General features: G+C 46.0%; 1 protein-coding gene across 3 annotated transcripts in view; it reads right to left on the reverse strand.

The window, feature by feature from the left end:
- Positions 1-9989, reverse strand: part of BRD3 (bromodomain containing 3) — a 32652-nt gene extending 22663 nt beyond the window's left edge. The window contains exon 1 of one of the 3 annotated variants that reach the window (XM_048965903.1): positions 9726-9989. The gene's annotated coding sequence lies outside the window, so the exon portion shown is untranslated. Of the gene's footprint in view, positions 1-7005; positions 7335-9159; positions 9291-9725 lie in introns of those variants that run through there. The other 2 variants (XM_048965901.1, XM_048965902.1) reach the window with 2 other exon arrangements.
- Between the last annotated feature and the right edge of the window lie 3795 nt (positions 9990-13784).

The following is a 13784-nucleotide window of genomic DNA, read 5'->3' on the forward strand; positions in this document are numbered from 1 at the left end:
TTTGGGCAAAGACACAAACTCAGGCTATGCACAGTTTTGGGTCCCTCTCCCTTGAGCTGTCTGTTAGGAAGAGATGCAATGACAGAGAAGGCTAAGCACTATCTGGAGTTGGAAAGTCTGTTCAGAAAGAGATATATTGGTGGGCACTCCCACTGTCAGGGTAGACAGTTAATCTAGACAACACTGCCCAGACCTGAAGATACATCTTCATTACAGGACGGCAGCAGAACAATTCCCACTGTACAACCATAAGGTGTACAATGTTTGGTGTCTCTCATCGTAATTCCTAACACACCACCCTAAGAAGCAGGATCCCAGTCAAGGGAAGGAAGGAATCCCCACGTTCACACAAATACTGAGTTCAGAAACATTGCTGATGTAGAAGACTGCAGACTTGGTCACAACTTCTGAGCACTGGACAATCCTGCAAATTCAGAAGCAGCACAAAAGCTGTTTGCTGCATCCTTCTCTTGATGTTCCAGATACGTATTACCACTTTAAACTTCACAGATGGACAGAATCTACTGTTCTACCTCTATTCATGTTTGCTTTTGCATTTAATTGAATCAATCAGAACTACAAATCCACTCGCTCGCTTGGGTTTGAACTGCAGTCACCCACTATTAACAGCCCTTCACACCAGTATTCCCAACTGCCTCACAAGTGTCACAAATTGGCAAGACACAGTGGTCAAAGGGAAAAGAATCACGGTGCAGGTCAGCATCAGCCTCCTTCCCCATCTGCACCACATCCATTCCCTTCAAAGTTCCGTCTCCTAACTCCTCCTGCTCTTCCATTACTCTACAGCCAAACTTCTCCAAAGAGTGATTTATCCTATGGATGAGACTACTGCAGATTCATCCTGTGACTCCAGAAGTAAGCCATGCCAATTTCAGGTTAGTGAACCATTTTTCCAGCCGTACTATTTAAAAAATAACAACACTCTGTCACCAATCCAAGCTTCAAATGATACAGACATAATAGAAACAGATGTACGCCCATTAAAGCTTAACACGGCAACACCCACAAAGGCTTCAGAACTCTTAACAGGATTACAGTGTGTGCACACTCACGCAGGATCCTCTTTTTCCGCTTTTTAAAGGATGAGATCTGCAGTTAAACAGTTGTGTTCTGAGAAGGACTCTGCCCTTGCCCCTTTTTAACCAGCACTGCGTACCTTGGGTATGAAAGCAAAAACTTATTTGTTCAGTTTGACTCAGCACACTGTGAATCGAATATACAAAACCTTTCCACAACAGGCTGTGTCATGATTGCTTCTTTTTCTGCTCTTTTCACTTCCAAAGACAGATTATTGGACACAAAACACATCTTAAAGGGGGGAAAAAAGCGAGAGTGAATCCTTCCCCCCTGGCAGAGTATCTCAGAGTTTCTGCTATACCTGCAAACAATTACAAAAAAGAAGCTAGAAATCAGGATGTTGATTTTCAAGCTCAGTCCTTGACTCCCCATTCTGTGGGTTTTTCAGTTCCCCACATGCAAAATTAGGATACAAATACTTCCCCTATCATTCACTAACAAAGCCATTAGTCTCTTCATATAGCCCATAGAACATCAGTTCTTAATGCTGCATGACAACACACCAGCATCACCAACACCACTTACAAGTGTTACAGATGTTATCCTCAGGGTTACCTCCAAGCCAACACTGTCAGAGAAGGCAGACTTCAACAAACAGACACAGATTGGTACACTAACTCATTACAAGCATTTCACAGTACACAGCATAACTATCTAAGAGATTCACTAGAGAAAAATACCTCTGTACACACTATACATCATTGCAGCCTTCTATTCATTTCTTAAAACTCATTTTTATACTATATTTAGAGCAGGTTTGTTTTAGGATGTAAAACATTGAAAGTGGAGTAAGCACGGATCAGCTGCTGCTGGTTTCAAATGTGCTCTGAGTTGTGTACCACAACTTTCCCCAGCAGATGAGGTCTATCTAAAGCAGTATACGACACTCAAGTGGCTTTGAGGGGATGGACAACGAAGTGAAAGGGATGGAATTACTATGACATAAAATTACTACTTGTTAGCTGAGCCACAGTAATGTTACACTTGGTAATGGGGCAGAGCAAGTACACCCACCCACCAAGTTAATTACTGCAGGTTGACAGATGAGCAGTAATGTATCACACTGCTGCAGCGCTCCTATTTATGACCACTGTTCATCCCTACCAACGTTCCCCTAGACAGGTTGCACCGACTTAGCTTTATCTGTTTCCATACTGATTTAAGCACCTCGTCCTAACAAACACATTGTCCCAGGATAAGGCAGTATTAACTCAAAGTAAATACATGCAAACAAGTGCAAAAGAGTACAGGTGGTCTATTGCACGTGAAAGGTGCCTCACTGCTTTTGCTAAGGTTGGATAGATTGTAAATTTGCCCAACTATGCAAGGAAGCTGCAGGTCAGCTCGGGTGCGATCAACTGTGCTAGCTAAGCTGCTGTCACTCCTCAAAAGGACATAAGGCAGTTCCAACTGCCTGCATTTATGCATCTCATTTAAACTCCCAAGCAGTCAGCAAAAAAAGGGGGGGAAAATGTATTCTGAATTCTATTATCCCTGCCTATGCAGGGAGCTATGCAGCTAACCAGGAACAGGAAGGTGCCCCCCTGCCTGCCAGCCCCAGGCAGAAGGATGCTCCCACTCTGCTCAATGGGGAAAGGAACACAGCTCTCTCCACTGACCACTCAGGGAGCTGTGCTCTTGGCACACTTGCTCACCTCTACTACAATTCACACAAGCACTCCAGCAAAAACCTGGGGGAGCAGACCCTCTTTCACACAGCAACTTGAAGAGCTGCACTTTGCAGCCGTTTCACAGATCGGAAGCAGAACTGCAAACACCCAAAGGCAAGGCTTTCCAGTAAGAAAGAGCTTTCTCTCTTATACCCACAAACAACTCTTCTGCCTATTGAATAAAACAAATGTATTTCCAGCAGATCAGTTTCCATACTGCCCACTGTACAGCAGAGCCCCCAAACCAGCCTTGGTAAGGAAGATGTCTGCATTCCAAGTCCGCTATCAGCAAACCAGCACTATACTGCAAGCTTCCCACTTGCTTATTGACATCTGTTGGCCAGCGCAGTTCTAGAAAACAGATTTTTCTCTTGGCACGGTGACATTGGAGAGTTGTGAGGAAGTGTGATTCCCTCCAGGCACCTCCCATGGTGTTATACAAGGATAGCATAAAAAGACAAAGTTACACAAGGAAAAGCGTGCCTTTGTTCCAGCACTGCTGGGGTTTGGTTACAACAGGTCGAGTCAGTCACACAGAGTGCATCCTTGCTGGTGTGATGGTGTCAGGGAGCACTCTGCAAGGCTTATCAGTGCAGCTGCATCAGTGAAGTGCTGCGAGTTTAAACTTCAGAAGTAGAACGAGCTCTCAAAGCTAGGAAGGAAAACTGCGATGTGTCTCTGCCTCTTCTTCCTTGAGATGGGGAAAAAAAAAAGATTTGAAGGAAAGACGAGCAAACAAGGTTATTTCCACACCAGACCTGCATCAGCTAGGACTGCATCTAAATCTCAACGTTTGAAGATAGATAAACTCAGGAATCATTTCAGTCAGTTCATGCTGTTCCAGGTTGGTTCTCATTTCATAGAACTTTCACCTCTTTTGCTTTGTTCCACCTGTTGCAGTGCTGGTGGAGGGGAAAAATGCCAAGTCCTGGTCTCAGCAAAGGATTCAGGTTCACAAACCTTCCTTTCTGCCCAGGTTATCCGCGTTGCTGAAATACATCCAGCCAGGATGGTGTCTTCTTATCAGACTCAGGCTAGAAAGAGAATGAGGCCCAGCAAGGTGTGAAAGGAATCCAAAAAAAGCGAGTGTTTCTTCACTTGGTGCCTTATCAGCAAGACTGGGGGAAGGAACAAGAGCTGAGAGAAAAAGCAGCCTTAGCAGCACATTACAGTGAATTTCCATACTGTTCTCCAAAAGAATTTAAATCCTTTCCTTTTCACGTTGGCTTTAGCAGCAAGTGGGTTAAAGAGTACTTCCTCCCTTTCAATGCAGTGTTAGCGTGCCCCCAAAGAAAGTTGCTCATCTCTGACAAGCGCTAATGACTGACAAAAACCCGGCAACATCACAGTAAGACACTGTGGAATGAAAAGCTTGAGATGCACACATCCTTCCAAAATGTCCTGACAGCTCACTGAGCAGCACAGCAAACAATGGCTCCTTCCTAATTCCCAGAACTCTATTGCTTGCAGTGGTGTTCTGGGCTATTACTGGAGAATAATGTGGTAATTTAAAAAAAAAGAAAAAAAAAAACCAACAACCAACAAAACCAACACAACAAAACATGCAGTTCATGGTAATGATTGGGAAACTCACTGCAGATTAATGAATTTTGTAAATTAGCAAGAGAAAGAGCAACTGGGATTAAAAAGAAACAAACAGCAGTGCTGAGAGCCAAAACGCTCTTTGTTTAGGTAAGTGCAGCTCCATCTATACTGAAATCACCTGATAGCTTACCAAAGTCGACAGAGTAATATATTTTGCCAAAGTAATTAAGCCTTTGAAACATGAGCCCCCACTACATCACTCAGCTGCTGCTGGGGAGAGGGATTTGACTTGGAGTTGTTTGTGCTGTCAGTGAGCTCCCAGATTACTCCGGGGGGAAGGAGCAGGGCTCTGGGAAGCACAGCCCCGGAGCTGCAGGGCAGGCAGGCCAGGAGTGGGGCTGCAGACACCTCAGTACTGCTCCCACTGGCATTAGGGGGCTGAGGGGTGACATCACAAGCAGATCCTAGCTCAGGAAGGCAGTATTTGGCTAGATTATTAATTGTGATTGAAGTCATTGCTCCTGATGTAATTACAGCAACCCAAGGAAACTCCGGTTACGAAGCCCACTGAAATGCACTGCGCTTGCAGACACCAACCAAACCAGCATTTGCTGAAAGTGCTAAAGTGCCAAAATTATTGCCAGCAGCAACAGAGCTTAGTTTTTATTTATGATTAATGCAGCTGAGACACCAGAGTCAGTTTGGAGAACAAACCTCAGCTATTTCACACACATTCTATTTCTAGGTGCACTCTTAAACTCTGCAGGCATAGGTCACTGCAACGATCCTTCAGTGGGATAGCTTGAGCACCCAGTGCTGTGCAAATAGAGTTTAGAAGACAATATTGCAATCAAGCTGATGCTGAATGTTGAATAACACCATTAACCTCCATTCAACTGTTTTACCAAGCGTGGTCTCGAAGCACTAGTGTGTATTTTTAACCAGCAAGGAGTAAAGGGAAAGAAAATACAAGCTTAGCATTTTTCCTTCAGAAAAAGGAAAGCAGGGAGGGCCAGAAGTTACACTGTTTCAGAAGAACTCCCTAAACTTCAGCTAACAAAACAGCAGCAGGCAGCACTCTGCATACAGCACACCCGAGCTGCTGGGAGCTGCAAGCAATACAGATCGTGGGTTGGTGCTTGCAGTGCAAGCAGACTGCAGCGGGGATTTCTTGTCCACCCCACGCTTCTCACTGTGCAGCACACACAGCAGTCAGGGTCCTCTGTAACACCTCCACTTGAGCAAATGGGGGACGAGGTTTCGGTGTCAATCCCAAATCCCCGGTTTAGAGGTACCCCCTTAGCATACACACAACACACACTGAACACATTCAAAGCACTAACAAGCCTACAAAAACACACTTCTCTATTCCCAGCAAGCAACAGCAGGTGTGCACTGCTATTTGCATTATCCCCCCAACCTACTGTTTACCAACGTCGAGCAACTTACACACAGCATTTATACACATCGCAAGTATCAGTGAAGCCCATCTGTTTGCTTATCCGAAAAAAAAAGTTTATTTCAGCAACTTCTGCTTTCTGCAGACACCCAAAGCTATCCCAGCGCACCCAGCGCCTGCTGGCACTCGGAGGGACCCTGCAGGGTTCAGCCTCACAGCTTAGAGACGCTCGGAGATCCGCGACCTGAACACTGCAGCTTTGTCTGAAAGTGAAACCAAGCAGCCTACAAACAACGCTCTATCAGCGGCGCCCAGAGAGGTGCAAAAGCTAACGAGTAGCAAAAAAAAAAAAAAAAAAAAAAAAAAAAAAGAAAAAAAGCACGGCCGGTTTGAAGTTTTGCATTTTATTCCAACCCGCGAGCCACGTCGCCGCGCACACCGCGGAAACACGCGAAGTTGAAGCAACAAACCCTCGCTCCCCGCGTGCAGCCCGAGTCCCGCGGATCGCCGCCGGCCGAACCCCGCACCGAGCGGCTCCGGGGCGCCGGGAAATGGCCGGGAGCTGCGGGCTGAGCCCCAAAGCCGCTCCGCCCGGCCGCCCCGAGCCCCAGCGCCTGTTCCCCACCCGTGTTGCTTCCCCCCTCTTTCTCTCTTTTCTCCTCGTCTCTGCTTCCCCCTTTTTTTCCCCCCCCCCCCTTTCTTATTTTCTAAGAGCGCCTACAGTCCCTTATTTTCCCTCGCTCCTAATTTTTTTTTCCCCTTTCAAAAGATGGCGGGCAGAGAGAGAGCGAGAGAGAGGGAAAGCGAGCGAGAGAGGGGGAAGAAGGAGGGAAAAAAAAAAAAAAAAAAGAGGAAAGAAAGAAAGAAAGAAATTTCCTCTGCGCGGGGCTCGGTGGGGCCGGGAACGGGTGCGCACCCGGCCGGGCGGCTTCGGGCTGGGCGAGGCGACAGGGGGAGCAGAAGGAGAAGAAGCGGCAGAAGAAGAAGAAAAGGGTGGGCAGGAGCGGCGGGGCCGGGAGGAAATCAATGGGCAGGCTGTGCCCGGCCGCGCTTTGTTGCTTTGTCGCGGCGCACAAAGGCTGCGGGGAGCGGCGCGGGGCTCCGCACCGTGGAGGAGCGGAAGAAGAGGGAAGGGGAGGAAAAAGAAGAAGAAAATCAGCGTCGGCCTTTCCCAAGTGGGTTTTGCCTCCCCTCCCTTCTTTCCCGGCCCCCCTCCCTCCCGAAGCCGTGGCCCAATGCTAGCGACGCACCCCCGAGCATCTAACAAATAAAGGGAAAGATTAAATAGATTACTTTGCCCCGGCAGCTCCAGCAACGTTTGCCTTACAGTCCCTCCAGTTGCTCTTCTTTTTATCCTCGGCAAGGCAGCAGAATAGATGCGCTAAGGCGGCCGACGGCTCATGCGCCGGCCGCGGGGCCGTGTGGGGCCCGTAGTGCCGGGCCGGGCCGGGCGGGAGGCGGCGGCGGGGCCCGGACTACAGCTCCCAGGAGCCGCCGCGTCCCACCGAGCTCCGGCCCCGCTCCGCTCCCCGGCTGCTGTTCTGCTGCGGGCACGGCCGGGCTGCGCGCCGCGGAGCGCCCCGGGGAGCCGGAGAGCGACGGCAGGCGGCACCGCGTCCCTCCGCCCGCCTCGCGGTCCCCGCACGGTCGGTGGGAACTCCAGCCCTGCCCGCCGGCGGGAGCCGAGAGCTCGGAGGGAAGCGCTGCGCTTCGCTCGTGGGTTTTTTGTTGCTTTTTTTTTTTTTTCCTTTAAGCGCGGTTTGCATTGGGTAACGCGCGCTCGCTTTTATTACGCAACAACAAATACGAGCTGCGGTAAAAATAGAACGCGGGCAGAGCGAGCTGGAGTAGTAAGTCACCCAAACAAATGAGAAGCGAGGCTGGGGAAGACCTCCAACATCACCGCCCACCACCAGCGTTTCCCCGCTAAACCTTCCTACAACGTCCAAACGTTGCTTGAACACAAAGAAACACAAGAAAACCCCAAACCTGACGCAGCACGCGCTGCTGAGTGCATCCCACAGTGCTGTTTTGGTGATCGTAATCTAACGCACGCAATAAAAATAACACTAATTTCACAAACACGCTCCATAAAGAGCATCAAACATAAAAACAAACACTCCAAAATCAAAGACCAGCAGCCTGTACCGCAAAGCAAACAAATGCAATGAGGGGAGAAAAAGAGTTTGAAGAAGAGACCACTGCAACCCGAAATATGATTCAATTGCTGCAGCACAGAAGGAAAAAGTGTTGGAAAGTAACTGAATCCAGGGGAAACATTGGAGTGCCAACATAAAATACGAAGTAGTGATGGGATTTCTCTGTGGACACATAATCCAGCAGGCTGCCACACAGCCAGCCATGAGGTGACGCCAATTAATAAAGCAGTTTATTGTAAGCATCCAGTGGAGGCCCTTTCACTGGAAGGCTTCGTTTCCAGAAGATCAGCTTTCAAAAGAATGAGACCAACAGAGCTGGGACTTCTCACACTGCCTGATAGCATCTGAAGATTGATTTTTGCACAGACAAGAGGACAGATGCTTTACAAAATTCTGCTTAGCCAGATGTGTGGTTGCCTCAGGATGAAACCAAAGCTGTGCAGATGCTTTAACCAAACCCCAAAAGTTCGTGGGTTTTTTTGCACTTAACTGTAAAGCTGGTGCAAATTCAGTAGGGATAGGTGTGTCACAACCTCACCTCTCCCAGACATAACTACTCTTTAAGATAGGACTGGAAGCTGCATCTTCACAAACAGCCAAACTGCACATCAGGGCCACTTCCAAGCTGGCCTTTCTGACCTGCTCATCAGGTACCCAAAAGCTACTTGAGTGCCCTCTGCACCCAGAGCACACAGCCTCTGTGGGAGCACAGACATGCAAACAGTAAGAAAGAGGTGCTTCCTGCAACTTCTTTAGGCAAACCTCCACATGCTGCAAGCTGGTTTTCACTAAAGCTGCCCTGCGTGCGGTTGCCATACGTTCCATGCTGTCAGTCTGAGTGAAAGAACCCACCTGAAATCACTTGAATTCCCCCCTGCCTGAGAACACCTCAGGCACCTTGCATCAGGGATGTAAGGAAGAATCAGACTTTGAACACTTAGTTTTTCCTCATTATCCTCCTATATTACTATTTCCCAAGCAAACCTAAAAGAATAAACATACATCAAAGCATTTGAGTTCTGAAAAACATCAGGTCAGTTCTGAATGAGATGCTCTGCTCCAACACATGCCTGTATGAATGTGTGACTGCCATAACTCGCAGAGATACCAAATCATGAACAACACCAAAAACACCTAAAAGAAAATTGCTGCTGCTTGAAGATTAGGGGTCCAACAGGAGGGCTGTCCTGCTGATAAGAAGCAAAACTGCTTCTGGCAGATTGTGGCAGAAGCAGGCAAAGTATCTGCAGGTTGGCCAACATCCACACACAGAAAGAACTGAACTCACCCAGGTGGTGAATGAGCTCTCTGGCTGCACAGCACTCCTCAGGAAGCAGCCCAGCTCCAAGAGATGCTCTCCCTTCAGTGCCTGGCCTTTATATGAGCCCTTTATAGAGCTGGGTCCACCCCTTCTGGTCATGAGGGGAGTACAGGTGCAAACAATTTGCCTGTGCTCCATGGGCAGCCACAGCCCTTCAGCAGGTGCTCAATCACCAGTTCAAGCCCTGACCTAACAGTTCATTCCCCTATAAGGGCCAAGGAAAAAAGCACAAATAGCAGGAACAACTGGGGAGGGTGGTCCTCTGCACAAGCAAGAGCCATTGATAAAACATTTGTTTGTTTTCCTCAGAAATTAATGTTTGGCAATGCAGAACATAATAAAACAGCAAGCCAAGAACAGTTAAGTACATCTTATACTCCTTTAATTCACATGGGGGGGGGAGGGGTTATAAGATAATTTCATCCCAAATTATGTTCCTTATGTATAAAACTGAGCTGGAAGACCAATTCGTGTCCCTGTGATTTCAGTTATCAGCTTTCAAACTGGAACATAGGCATTGCTCACACACCTACCTGCAGGTCTGCAAACTGAAGCCCCAGTACAGTGACATTAGAATAACTAAGCACAGGTAAAAGCCAAAAGTAAGAGCATGCAGGCTGAGGATGAGATAGCTGCAATCATTAAATTAGCTTCTGAACAGACTTGCTATATATCACACTCAGGATCTAACACCCTGCCTATTCGTTAATACCTTATTTTTAGCTTTTACTATAAAATGTAAGGCTATAACAAGAGCTTTTCACCACTGCTGCCTCCTCCCTAAGCTCAAAGGAGCATCCTAAATGCACCCAAGGCCTTTTGATTAACCTCTGTGGTCTTTTAAGATGCACCTCCAGTCACCCAATTAGTACCTTGTTAACCAACACCTGCAGTGTATTTACTCCTTGATATTACACTGCTTTTAACCCTTATTGTGAAGATGTAAGTACATCCTTCTAGGCAGCTTTCTATAAAGGGTTGGGTGAGAAAAACTTATTTATGCAAGAATAGAGCAATTTTCAGGGCTTATCAACACTGAGGCTATTTGCTTCTCTGCTTCCTCCACCACAGGTAGGTCTTGAGTGAATTGAAAATGAGGGTAGACAGAACAGAGAGCCACTTATCTCTGTGGGACTGTTAAGTTTTATGAGAACTGACCAAGCTCAGTACCTCATTGATTGCACTTACTAGTATTTAATAGTCAAGGACTGCTGAGAGCACTAATTTTCCTGACAGTTGCTATAGGCACTAATCGTAAGCTGCTGATTCTTTAGCTCACCATTCAGTGCTTGTTGCAGCACCAAAACTGCAGTTTCCTCTAGCATGGGAGCTCTTTGTTAGTATTTGTACCTGGGAACCACACAAGGATTACAGGTGGAGAAAGCTGCTGAAGTGGTTGGAATACCTTATCAGCAATATATTCTCTGCTCCATTTTTGGACTCATCCTTCAGCACTTCGTATACCCACATACATGTGAAAGGCTGATGTGAGCTCCATGTGCTTTAAGGCTGGAAAATTGGCCTTACTGACCATTTTGTCACCACAGGCTCCAAGAGACTTCATCTATCAGCAGACTTGGGGTAAATCCTATTACCAGGAGCTGCTATTGTCAGAGTGGATGTCATTATACATTACAAAAAGTGAGTTTATTCTATTACAGTCATGTTTGAAACAATAGTGTTTAAATGGAGTATTGCATAAGAGTGTACATTAAGTGGCTGCAATTAAGTGAAACTCCAGTTGTCCCAGTGGAAGACAGAAGGGTGTTGAACATAAGGGAATAAATGCTCTTATTGCAAAAGAGAGTCATCTTCACTCGTGATTTTCTTTACCATAGTGGCAGAATTTCCTTGTTTGAGTAAGCATTATTCAGTAAGGTAAGGATGACAGGTCTAGGGTAGAGGTTTGAAATCATAATTACAGTTTGTTCTTCTTAGTACCTTTCATCTGTGGAATTCACAACAATGCAGTAATCCTCCTAACAGCTTTTGTAGGTAAGGAAATATTATGAGCCCTGTTTTTCAGCTGATGAAGCTGAGAGAGAATATGATGATGCAGAAAATAATGGGCAGAACTACAACTTGGACTGACTGCACTCTTCTGACTCATTTTATGTAGTTCTGAGAACTTGGTCACAGAGAGAATGGGCATGAAAAGCCCATCAAATATTCTGTCTGAGTTCAGTTTCTTTTATCAGGACGTAGCAGGAGGCATTACCTGGAGGAGCCATCGTATTTTTATATGTGTGGAATGAAGCAGAGCAACTGTGGGAGAAAGGGACACGACCAAAGGAATTTGGGAAGTGAGGAGAAACTGCCAGGACAGCATGGCTAAGTAGCTTTGGCCACAGTAAATAAATTTATTTGGAAATTAGCTGCATTTAAATGGTTTTATCACATGGTCAGTGTGATGTAGAAACCTAGACCTGCTGTTAACACAGTGGTTTGCACAGGTAAGCAAGCTTGTGAATAGTGTGTGCTACTGAGTAGGCAGTTTAAACTGATAGATACCAGAACACACTAGATTTCAGCTGGCTAAAGCCTTCATGTATTTCTGTGCATTTTCTTACTTTTTATTCTTCCCTCTAAAGGCTGGAAAAATGATAAAGAGAAGCTCTACCTCAACAAGGTCATTTCTAAATGACAACAAATTAAATAAAGACACATTTTACTAAAGCTGGAGATATACTAAAATAGGGACATGAGCTAATTGTATCAAAACATCCAGTATTGTAGTTGCACCAGCCAAGAACAAAGTCCCTGATTCACAGAAATGCTGAGAACCTGCTGCTCCAGTTGAAGAGGCTGGGAGAGGCAGGCTGTCATCACGTCTGGCAGTCAGACCATGTGTGATTCAGTGTGAGGCCCTCAAATCTGCAGCCTTCACGTATTACCTTGGCTGTAACTTGGTTAAATCTGCATTGGATGTTATGCTATAGCACACTGCTGGACTCTAATCTTGCACAAAGTCCTAGCTTCTCCCACAAAAACATAGACTGCTTCTCCACAGGTCATTCTTAACATGCAGCTCTATGAACGCAGTGTTCAGTGATCTTACTTTAAAATAAGTTCTTCAGAATTCATTGGGCCTTTGTGCTAAGTGTTGGTGCACATCCTGCCCAAGGCAGAATGAATTGAATCCTAGCTGCCTTCTGCTGGGGTGAGTATCCCTAGTTTTAAATGAACAAACGTTGGCAGTGATGCAAGTAAGGTTCATATTGTAGTGGGGGAGCTAGAAATATCAGCTTGGAAAAGGTTCAGTGTTTGGGTTTAAATCCCAGAAGAAACATATGAATGTGATGTATTTTTTGATTTCAGCATATTAGCAACAGCACAGGAACAGCTATATGTCAGGGATCAGCTGCTCTTTTAAAAGTCTAAAAGAAGCAGATCTCTCACAAGTTCTTGCTCCCTCTGTTTCTTGAACAGTGTGTAACACGCAGTATGCCTGTTCTGTGCTCCATTTGCTGAGTGGCTCAAGTAAATAAAAAGTCCTAACAGAAGTTGCTAATTGTGCCAAAACATAAACATGGGCTTATATAGCTTGTAAGCTTACTGTCTTATTACTCACCATTGCAAAAGTAAGAATGTGCTTGTTTGCAGTAATCTAAAGATCCAACATGTGAAGTTAGCAGGAACTTTTCTGCAAACATTAATGTCCCTTGGATCAAATTTGCAGGATTGGATCGGTTCTTGTCTCAGTGGAACCTGTGACAGAATTGTATACATTAGTCATAGCAACATCCACGGCCTTGGATCTGTTCCTGACATTCTTAAAGACATCCAGAGGGCTCACATCAGCACTGAAAGCAGTCACTTCCCTATCATCCGAGACACTCATGGACTTCCCTTCCCTTCCCTTCCCTTCCCTTCCCTTCCCTTCCCTTCCCTTCCCTTCCCTTCCCTTCCCTTCCCTTCCCTTCCCTTCCCTTCCCTTCCCTTCCCTTTCCAACATTATGGGAAGCTTTTCTCCCCCCCCAGAAGCCTCACAGACAGGTGTCTTTTCCAGTATACTTGGCAGATCACCAAGTTCAGGCTATTTGGAACCAAATGGAATGAAAGACTTTGTGAAAGAGAAGCCTGCCAAGGCCCAGTCTTTCACAGAGAGGGAATTTGGACAGAGATCACATCCTGCTGATCCCAGCTGTGGCAGCATGGCCTGCAGAGCAAGAAGGACCCTCACAGATGACTCATAACCCACAAGTTAAATTTCATCCCAAGGCGACGGGCTGTCCATGCAGATTCCCTGGTGCTCACATTATGTAGTCCCAATGAAATGTCTTTGCATGCTGAGCTGCCTTTTTTTTTTTTGGTCACAAAACCCAGTTTAGCACATGATTAAATACTTTGCCAAATGGGACTTCGAAAACTTCACGTTTGTTAAAGATAAATCCAGGACACTCAGAGGCAAAGGTGTTGTTTAGGATTACAATTACCGTTTGTATTTGAAACTATAACTTCCAGTTCCAGAAAGGTATTATTCAGTATAGATGTGGATTAATATTTATACAAAATATCAGGCAAAAAAGCTTCCACAACGAGAGGAGGCACAACAGAGAAATACAGGCTCGTCTCCTACGTCAAAGCAACAA

The sequence above is a fragment of the Lagopus muta genome, chromosome 19 (genome assembly GCF_023343835.1).
Source record: "Lagopus muta isolate bLagMut1 chromosome 19, bLagMut1 primary, whole genome shotgun sequence".
Classification (NCBI taxonomy): Eukaryota; Metazoa; Chordata; class Aves; order Galliformes; family Phasianidae; genus Lagopus; species Lagopus muta.